Below are 8,878 nucleotides of genomic sequence, written 5' to 3'. Positions count from 1 at the left end.
AACAATTTAATCAAGAGACCCAATTCTGGATGCTTGCTTTAGATTGATCCCCTTATCTTTCCACACTCCACCCCCCCAACATCAAAATGACTTTCCCTCAATCCACCTCACTTTGTTCTTACCTGAGCTCTTAAAAAATAAGCTTTGGATTAATACCAAGCTAGGTACAGTGTGATATAGGAGGGATGGGACATGGGGCTGGGAGAAGAAAAGGCTGGGAGAAAAAGGAGGCAGCTACTTAAAACAGAGTTCAAACCAGAGCCAGGAGGAGCTACTAGGCTCTGAGGGGGTCCTTGGCTAACAGGAAACTCCCATGGACTTGAGCCCAGCACTGTCACTGGTGTTGCAGGAGTTAGAAGTGATCTCTTGGTCGGTGTCTATGTGGGAGCGGTTGTGGGTCCTCTTGCTGGTGTGTTAGTGGCTTCGGTTAACTTCCCAGGAGGCGTCACTGGAATCAGAGGTTGTGCAGGACCTCACGAGGTGAGTCATGCTGGCAGAAGTCATGTATCCCACTCCTTGGACAAAGTACTTGAAAGCCTCTGTGAGCTTGGCAGGCTGAGAAATTTGTGGCAGGCTTTCACGGTCTGCCATCTTTAGGAGTGTGGTCTTGGTTGGATCCAGTTTAGAGTTGCAGGTCACCATAGCATCCATTGCAGGTGAATTTTCTCCAACCACTAACAAAGCAGGGCACTGTAGGGTGACAGCATTGGTTCCAGGGAGAGGACACTTGGTTTCTAGATCCCAGCTATTGTTGTAGGCATTAACAAAGAGATGAAGATTGCTTGAGTTCATGTCATTGATGATATGATAGCTGTAGGTGTGCACCACTTCTATGTTGTTCTGCATTTCTTCCTTCCCAAACAGATGAAACACCACCATATGCAGAAGAGCTTGGTCCACCCAGAGATCTTGGACACTGATGAGGACAAGTCCTTCCACTATTTCTGGGTGGTTCAGAGCAAATCAAGTTAAGATGTAGGCACTGGCTCTAGTTCCCATTCCAATCATGCTTTTCAGTCCAAACTGGTGGAGAATTCCAGGAATCATTTCAGTTCATTGATCCATGGAGGGATAGATGTACCCCACAGGAAATGACGTTGCTCCATCCTGTTGCCTAGGAGCATCCACATGGAGCATCCAGCAAAATGCTGGATGATCTCCTGCATGTCCTCTGAATTGAAGAAAGGATTATAGTAGGTTTTGTGGTTCATGCCGATGTCATGATACGAAGATGACAGGATGGTTTCCCTTTGGGGTTCTGTATACGGTGACATGGACTGAGTGAGTTAAAGTCTCAATGTCCTACTCCTGAATGTGGAACTCTTGCAAGAGGCCAGTGATGGTCTTTTTTCTCTGCAACAGAGCCTTGATCTCTGCAAGGTCCACATCCTGGAGGTCCTTTGATATGGTCCCAGACTGTTACCTGAGGGTAGAGGCTTGGGAGATGAGGAATGTGGGTCCAAGGGAAGCCACTCAGTCATTCTGTAGTCTCATGTCCATCTAGGGAACTCAGAGCCTGAATACATACAGGTGAGCAGAGTAAGTAAGGCAGACTGCAAGGTTTGTTTTTATAGTTTTTTTTTTCAGTTGCATGCCCAAGTCATTGATCTGTTTTTTTTCTCTATTTTGTTAATGTAAGAATTTATAGAAATATATTTTCCTCTAAGTACTGATTTGGCTGCATACCGTAAATTTTGGTCTGCTGTTTCATTGTTGTCATTCTCTTTACTGGAATTATTGATTATTTCTGTAATTTGTTCTTTGACCCACTTATTCTTTAGGATTAGATTATTTAGTTTCCAATTCATTTTTAATCTCTTTCTATTGCCTTTTGTTGAATATAATTTTTATTGCATTATGACCCAAAAGGAATACATTTAATATTTCTGTCTTTCTACATTTGATGTAAAGGTTTTTATACCCTAATACACTGTCAGTTTTGTGTAGGTGCCATGTGCTGTGGCAAAAAAACAAAACAAAACAAAAAAACAAAACATCCTTTCTGATCCCATTCATTTTTCTCCAAAGGTCTGTCATATCTGACTTTTCTAATATTATATTTATCTCTTTAGTTTCTTTCTTTTTTTTTTGGTTGGATTTATTGAGTTCTGAAAAGGGACAGTTGAGTCCCCACTAGTATTTGCTGTTTATTGCTTCCTGTAACTCACTTAACTTCTCCTTTAAGAATTTGGATGCTATACCACTTCATGCATATTTCTTTAATATTGGTATTACTTCATTGTCTATGGTGCTTTTTAGCAAAATGCAATTTATTTCCTTATCTCTTTTAATTAGATATATTTTTGTTTTTGTTTTGTCTGAGATTAGGATTTCTATCCCTACTTTTTTTTTAGTTCAACTGAAATATGAGAGTCTGCTCCAGCCCCTTACCTTTATTCTGTTTATCTCTCTGTTTCAAGTGTGTTTCTTGTAAACAACGTATTGTAGGATTCTGGTTTTTGATCCACTCTGCTATCTACTTCCATTTTATGGGAGAGATCATCCCATTCACATTCACGGTTATGATTACTACCTGTGTATTTCCCTCCATCCTATTTCTCCTTTTGTTTGTCCTCTCTCCTTTCACCTTTTCCTTCCTCACCAGTGGTTTGCTTTTGTCTACCCCCCTTCCCCCCCCCCCCCCCGCCGATCTGCCCTCGCTTTTGTCAGGCTGCACACCCACTTTATTTAATCTCCTCCCCTCCTACGTCCATGTTGAGTAAGATAGATTTCTATATTCCACTGATTGTGTATATTATTCTGTCTTTGAGCCAATACAGATGAGAGTAAGGTTCAAGCAATGACCTTCGCCCATCCTCCCATTTTCCCCTCCACAATAATAGATATTTCATGCCACTTCATGTGAAATAATTTACTCCATTCTATCTCTCCCTTCTGCACCCAGTGTACTCCTCTTTCTCAACCCTCAATTTTTTTATGTCATTCCCTCAAATTCACCTTATACCTATACCCTCTGTCTATGTATATTCCTTCTGGCTGAACTATTAGTGATACAGTTTTTAAGAATTACAATACCATCTTCTCATGTAGGGATGTAAACCGTTTAGCTCTATTGAATCTCATGTTTACTTTCCTATTTTTATTTGTTTATGCTTCTCTTGGGCCTTGATATTAGAGATCAAGTTTTGCATTTAATTCTGGTCTTCTCCTTATGAAAACTTGAAATCCTTCTATTTCACTGTTATATTATGCTTAATTTCACCAAGTAAGTGATTCCTGGTTGTAGTCCTAGCTTCTTTGCCTTCTGGAATATCATGTTTCATGACATCCAATACTTTAATGTTACAGCTGCTAAGCCTCGTGTAATCCTGATTTTGGCTTCCTGATATTTGAATTGTTTCTTTCTGGTCACTTGCAGTATTTTTGCCTTGACCTAATAGTTCTGAATTTTGGCTACATTGTTTCCTGGAATTTTTATTTTGGGATCTCTTTCCTGAGCTGATCAGTAGATTCTTTCCATACCTATTTTCTCCTTTGGTTCCAGGATATCAGTGCAGTTTTCCTTGATAATTTCTTGAAAAATACTGTACAGGTTCTCCTTTTGATTATGGCCTTCAGATAGTACAATAATTCTGACATTGTCTCTCCCGGATCTATTTTCCAGGTCAGTTGTTTTTCCCATGAGATATTTTACATTTTTTTTTTCATTCTTTTGAATTTGTTTGATTAATTCTTGATTTCTTATAGAGTTATTAGCTTCCACTTGCCCAATTCTAACATTTAAGGAGTTGTTTTCTTCAATTAGTTTTTGTACTTCCTTTTCCATTTGGGCAATTCTACTTTTTAAGTAATTATTTTTCCTTTTCCAAGTTGTTGACTCTTTTTTCATAATCCTCATTTCCCAATTTTTCTCTTACCTTTCATAAATATATATATATATGGGTATATATGGATATATATAATCCCCTATATACACATATACATATATACCCCCTATATATATATTCCCTATATATATCCCATTTATATGTATCCCATATATATTTATATCTCTTCTCTCTCTCTCTCCTCTCTCCTCTCCCTCTCCTTATATATCTATATCTCCTCTCTCTCTCCATATATATACATATATACATACATACATATACATACACACACATACATATATATGGAGAGAGAGAGAGAGAGAGAGAGAGAGAGAGAGAGATCTTTTTGGGCTTGAGACCACTTCTTGTTTTTCTTTGAGGTTTCTTTGAGGTTTTGCACGTAGGTGTTTTTTCAATGTTGTCCTCTTCTGAGTTTGTGTCTTGATCTTCCCTGTTACCTTAATAACTTTCTATGGTCAGATTCTTTTTTGTTGTTGTTGTTGTTGTTGTTTTTTTTTTGCTCATATTTTTTGACCTTTTTTCTTTCTTTTACATTTAAGCTCTGCTTCTGGGTGGAAAGGGCACTGTCTCAGGCTTCTTGCACCAGGGGCTTCAGGCCCTGGCTCTTTACCTAGTAGTGCATCGATATTGCCCTGAGGCCCATGGGGGACCCTTGTGTCTGGTGCTATGCTGAGGGGATGGGTTGGGAGTTTGCTGGTGCTGCTGGTGGCTATAGGCTTCTGACAGCTGATCCAGTGCCAAGCTGGGATCCTAGTACTGGTTTCTGGTATGTACTGATGTTGGTGGGGCTGTTTTTGCATTTCCCTAGGGATATACTGAAGTGTTTGGTGGTCTGGATGCTGGAAGCTGCCTCTGCCCAGGATTACGCTGAAGCAGGTGGTGGTTCTCAAGCTGGAGTTTGCCTATTCCTCTGGCTATGAGGAGGCATGTGGGGGTGGGGTCCTGGTGTTGGTGTTTGCCTGCTTCACTACACTGTGGCTCAGAATCTACTGTTGGTGTACTGGGACACTTCCTCCTGAACTGCACTCCCTTTTTACCTGGATGAGACAAACCTTTCCTGCCAATCTTCCCAGTTTCTTGGTCTCAAAGATTGTTTCACTTCATTTTTTTTGCTGGTTCTTCTGTTGCAGGATTGGTTTGAGAGCATTATTTTATGGTTATTTGAAGGTGGATATGGGAGAGTTATGGCGATTTATTGCTTACTCCACCTTCTTGACTCCCAGAAGTCTCTCCTTAGCTGTCATCTTTCTGCACTCACAAATCAATAGCTCTTCTTCCTTGATTTTGAGAACATTAGAGAGTAAATATATGAATATTGAGTGGATGTTACAGATGAACAGCATAAGGAAGAATTTGTTTTGGAGGTAATGAGCTTCCCTTTCCTAGGAGAGTTAAAGTTGACACTGAAGCTCATGTTTTAGGCCACACTTAGACTGGGTGACTGCTGAGGTCCTTTTCACCTATAACATTGTGTCATTCTAGGATCAATTTGTTTTCAGATAGCATTCTAATTATAACATGTAAAATGAAAGTGAATGAACAATACATCCCAGGCATTTCAGAAAAGGGTGTCATGGTGAATCATGAGAGCTCACTTGTGAGATTAATTGTAAATTGGTTTAGATGCAAGTGCTGTCTTGTGGATTAAAAACTGTCAGATGACTCAGGGCCAAGCCATTCCAGACTGATGGTGAGTGACAATGCTGCCAGCAGTTCAGTGGGAGGTGTCTGTTGAGGTACTCTGAGTATCAGGGTTCAACCAAGACTCATCACTGTCTGATTTCAGGAGTCAAGAAAGACAGGAACCATCACATCAGCATGACATAAAGTCACACACAGTGCCTGCAAAAGCTCTCTAGTTACTACTTGGCCTTGCATTTTTATGTCTGTGCTCGATACTCTTGGTGGACCAGAAGCTTCATGAGGGCAGGGTCCATGCACTGTGATGCAGCAGCAAAACTATTGAATCTGAAATCAGACCACCTGGGCTTGAATCCTGGCTATGCTACTTGCTACTTTAGGGCAAAAATCACTTCATCTCTTTGGACCTCAGGTTCCTTATTAATAACATGAAAGGGATGGATTTTCTGATTTTTAAGGTCACCTCCAATTCCAACAATTATCTCTGCATCTCCCCCTATATTCAACACAGAATTTTGCATGGTTTAATAAATGATGCTTAATGAATTGTTCGACTAATTATTTTACAGAAAATAATAATATTTGTTGTTCAGTTATCTTTCAGTCATGTCTTACTCTTCGTGATCCCATCTGGGGTTTTCTTGGCAAAGATACTGGAGTGGTTTGCCATTTCCTCCTCCAGATAATTTTACAGAAGAGGAACTGAGGCAAATACGGTTAAATAACTGCCCACGATCATGCAGCTAGGAAGTATCTGAGGCCAGATTTGAACTCACAAAGATTTGTCTTCTTGACTCCAAGCCTACCACTGTATCTGCTGTGCTACTTACCTGTCCAGATAATAATCATAACCCATGTGTATATTGCATTGTAAAGTTTACAGAGGATATTTTCCCTCACCTTTTTAAGGAAGGTAGGACAAGTATGATTACCTTTCTTCTATAGATGAGGAAACTGAGACTTATAGAGGTAAAGAAACTTTCTCACTAGACCACAGCTAATGTGGCTGAGCCTGGTCTGGAACTCAGATCTTCTGATTCCATTTTGAAGATGTAGCAAATGTGAACTGAAAGGCTGAAGAGAGTAAGCAAAAATAGTGACAAAGGCCTGAGAATGGGGATCTGAGGTCTTTGTCTAATAATAGAGAAAGCTACCAGAGAAGAAGAATCACAACTATAGAAATTGAGAGATGGGACTTTGGAAACTGAGTAGTTCAACTCATGCTTGAAAGTCACCCTTACTATAGCATACTTAGCAAGGTCATCTAGCCTTTGCTTAAAGAACTCTAAGGCTGAAGAACCATCCCATCTATATCTGAAACTCTTGAGGCTTCCCATTCAGCTTTTGGACAGCTTTAATCATTAGAAAGTTCTTTTTTTCCTGACACTGAGTTCAAATTGGCTTCTTTGTAACTTCCATCTATTGTTTTTGGTTCTGCCCTCTGAGACCAAATACAGCAAATCTAATTCCTCTTCCAAATGGCAATCCTTCAAATACTTAAAGAGAACTACCATATGTCCCTGAGTCTTCTCTTTTTTTAGGCTAAGCATATTCATATAACACGGACCCAATAATCCTTGCCATCCCAGTCATCCTCCTCTTAATGCTCTCAGGCTAATTAATGTTCTTCTTAAACCATAGTGCCTAGAAATAAACACAATACTCCAGTTGGGGTTTGAAAAAATTTGAGAAAAAATATCTTTATAGGCAATTGCTAGAATAGTATAATAGTGATGATGATAATGATGATGATAGTTAGAATTTAAAAAACACCTACAATGTGCCAGATACTGTGCTAAAATTTTTAAGGAAAATAGGGCTAGTATGATCATCTTTCTTCTATAGATGAGGAAATACTATCACGGATAGTCTTATTAGTGATAGAAATGTGATACCAATACTATCTCATTTCATTCTCACAATAACCCTGGGAAATTGGGTACTATTATCATCCACATTTTTAGTTTAGGAAACTGAGGCAAATAGACTTTCCCAGGGTTACACAGCTAGTCAGTGTCTGAGACTGGATTTGAACTCAGGTCTTCCTTACTATCCCAGGGCTCTCTCTGTTGCACCATTAACAAGAGTTAGGAGTATTTACTTAGGAAGGGCTTTTTAGAGGAGTGAAGTCAGAAGTTGTAACCCATCCCAGTCATATAGGATTGAGATCTTAGCGTCATCTCTGAATCTTTTCTCTTACTCATCCTTTATATTCAGTTTAAAAATCTGTCACTTTCACAACTTTGTTTCCTATCTCTTACAGTCATCCCTTCCTCTCAATTCTTGATGTTCTCATCCAAGTGTATACCTTTATCTCTTCTTCCTGGAACTATTTTAATAGCTTCCTATCTGGTCTCTTTGCCTCTAGTTTTCCAAATCCAATACATCCCAACCTATTGCCTTTGCAAACTTTCTGATGAGGAATTCACATTATTGCTCAAATGACTTTTAGTGGCCCTACACACCTAAATACTCAGTGGATTTATAACCACATCCACTTGTGTATTGCTTCAAATAATGCAGATTTCCACTCATCCTGGCCTTCCCATCCTTTGTGATAATTGTCCATATCCTGCCATGAGTTGACCATTGAAGATTCTCTTAGCATGCTAGAGCTGTATATGCTTTTTCTTGACATTGTGAGGTTGTCTGTGAAAGATATAAGCTGTCCATTGGTTATCCCTCCCTCCTGCTATTGCCATAAAATCAGCTCGACATATTCAATCATATATTTCTGTGATGAGATCCTACTGCATAATTCCTTGTCTTAATGTATTATAACCAATTCTTAATTGCCACCTACCTTCCCCCCCTTTAAGTGATCCTGAATTTCAAAGCTTTGTAGATTATGGTGTTCAATGACTTATAGTTATAAAATACTTCTGGACAAATACTGGTGTTAAAAGAATGGACTTTTGTTTCATGGAATAGCTTGGTTATTTAAAGAACTTGGAAATTTCCCTAGGCAATCCAGTTTGCCCTCCTTTAGGTCAACCACAGGCACAACTTACTGTTTATTTTCATTTTTTTTCATTTTTTAAACTTTATTGATTTTATTTTGATTTATCAGTAATCACTTCCATAAGCTTCTGAGTTTTAAATTTTTCTCCCCTTCCCTCCCCACCTCCATCCCCAAGGTGGCACACAGTCTCATATAGGCTACACATATACATTCCTATCAAACATATTTTCACATTAGTGATGTTGTAGGTAAAAATTAGAACTAATAGAAGGAACCACCAGAAAGAGGAAACAAAACACAACAGAAGAAAAAAGTAGCAAATAGTATACTTTGATCTGCATTCAAACTCCATAGTTCTTTCTTTGGATGTGAATAGCATTTTCCATGATGAAGTCTTTGGAAATTTCTTAGATCCTTGCATTGCTGA

At 39.0% G+C, this 8,878-nt stretch overlaps 1 pseudogene; it reads right to left on the bottom strand.

Moving 5' to 3' along the window:
* Window positions 1-297: 297 nt before the first annotated feature.
* On the bottom strand, window positions 298-1,401 carry LOC114027855 (annotated as a pseudogene).
* Between the last annotated feature and the right edge of the window lie 7,477 nt (window positions 1,402-8,878).

This window comes from Vombatus ursinus, unplaced genomic scaffold, assembly GCF_900497805.2.
Source record: "Vombatus ursinus unplaced genomic scaffold, bare-nosed wombat genome assembly UNPS02014863.1, whole genome shotgun sequence".
NCBI classification, from domain to species: Eukaryota; Metazoa; Chordata; class Mammalia; order Diprotodontia; family Vombatidae; genus Vombatus; species Vombatus ursinus.
The sequence above is the reverse complement of the archived record's forward strand: the minus strand, read 5'-3'. Positions and strand labels throughout refer to the sequence as shown.